The 1,335-nt window shown below is 38.4% G+C and overlaps 2 long non-coding RNA genes across 2 annotated transcripts; both read right to left on the bottom strand.

Moving 5' to 3' along the window:
- Positions 1-114: 114 nt before the first annotated feature.
- LOC109593123 (uncharacterized) lies at positions 115-613 on the bottom strand. Its single transcript, XR_002190743.1, has 2 exons — positions 258-613; positions 115-197 (listed from the first exon to the last, which is right to left on the bottom strand). It is a non-coding gene; the product is annotated as an uncharacterized LOC109593123 (long non-coding RNA).
- A 265-nt stretch (positions 614-878) lies between these two features.
- LOC109593122 (uncharacterized) lies at positions 879-1,290 on the bottom strand. The gene is made up of 2 exons (XR_002190742.1): positions 1,130-1,290; positions 879-1,084 (listed from the first exon to the last, which is right to left on the bottom strand). It is a non-coding gene; the product is annotated as an uncharacterized LOC109593122 (long non-coding RNA).
- Positions 1,291-1,335: the final 45 nt, after the last annotated feature.

Below are 1,335 nucleotides of genomic sequence, written 5' to 3'. Positions count from 1 at the left end.
TCTTTGAGGAATGTTTGGGATCATTATCCTGCATCAATCTTTGAGATGGATTTAAATGCTGGGTATAAGGAATCAGTCCATTTTCCAAAACTTCAATAAAGCCAGCTGAATTCATTTTTTCTTCAAACAGCACAATTGGCGTCTTTCCTTGGCAACTTATACCTGCCCATGCATGTACCTTATAGGGGTGTTTTGCTCTATATAATAGGTTTTAAAAAAATACCATTAACGTACATGTAATATTAATTTAGTGCTACCTTGGTTTTGGTTTCGAGGGCACCTATTTTCCTTCATGAAAATCTCCTGTGGGATTCGAATTCAATTGTACACTCATCACTGTACAGTACATCAGAAAAACCAGTAGTCCTGTGCTCCTGCAACTGATCTTGAGCCAATTTCATTCGCTTCTCTTTATTTGGTCCTCTAATGATCTGGCAGTATGCACTGCCACGGTATGTCCAACCAAGTGTATTGCGAGACTTCAATATTGTTTTCAGTGACAGTGAATGACCTTTCTCAACGAGAAGCTACTGAAGTTGAGTAGCAGTGCTTTCATCATCAGCTTGCATTTGGTCCTATACTATCTTTAAAACTTCTCTGGTTACTTTTGAAGGTCTTCTAGATCCTATATTGTGAAAATAATGAGAAGTGTAGTGGAATTAATACTGACAAACCTGGCCTTTGAGTAATTGAACCAGTTTCCATGTATTTCTTAATCAGTTTGCTCACACCTGAGACTTTGACATCCAGTGCTACAGTAAAATTAGTGGTGAATACTTACTCAAAAACTTACAAAAGGAATGTGAAATCCTCTGTTGTTTGTAAGTGCAGTACACCATTGTCACTAGTCCACCAGATAAATGTGCGCATTTTTGCAATTTGAAAGGGGTAGTAAGTACGGGGTTAATATAAGCTTTACATGTACATAAAATATCATTATTTTTTACAATTCAGAACAAAAATAAAAGTCAGAAAAAGAAATGACTACAAACATGCATTGTAACTCCTAGACTTCGTAATAACAGTTCACCATTGCACTGTGACAGTCATAGTCTGTCGCTACGGCCCAGTAGAATCACCGTTCCTACATAAGAAGAACCTTACACATAGTAATAAAACCATTATTTACTGATATCCGGCTACTTTTTAGACCCATATTCTTTGAAACCAGTAGAGTACAAGCGCTAGTAAGTGCCGTTTAGTATAAGTAGTAGACGGTAGAGTAGCCTTGGAAGAGTAGTATATAGTAGCTGTGCAGGGTAGCTGTGCAGTGGGCAAGGACTACCCTGCCCACCAGCTACTCTGCGCATGTGCAATACAAGCACAGCACAAGGG

The sequence above is a fragment of the Amphimedon queenslandica genome, unplaced genomic scaffold (assembly GCF_000090795.2).
Source record: "Amphimedon queenslandica unplaced genomic scaffold, v1.1 AMPQUscaffold_2790_Cont25209, whole genome shotgun sequence".
Taxonomy (NCBI): Eukaryota; Metazoa; Porifera; class Demospongiae; order Haplosclerida; family Niphatidae; genus Amphimedon; species Amphimedon queenslandica.
Note: the sequence above shows the minus strand (reverse complement) of the source record. Positions and strands in the feature narration are given on the sequence as shown.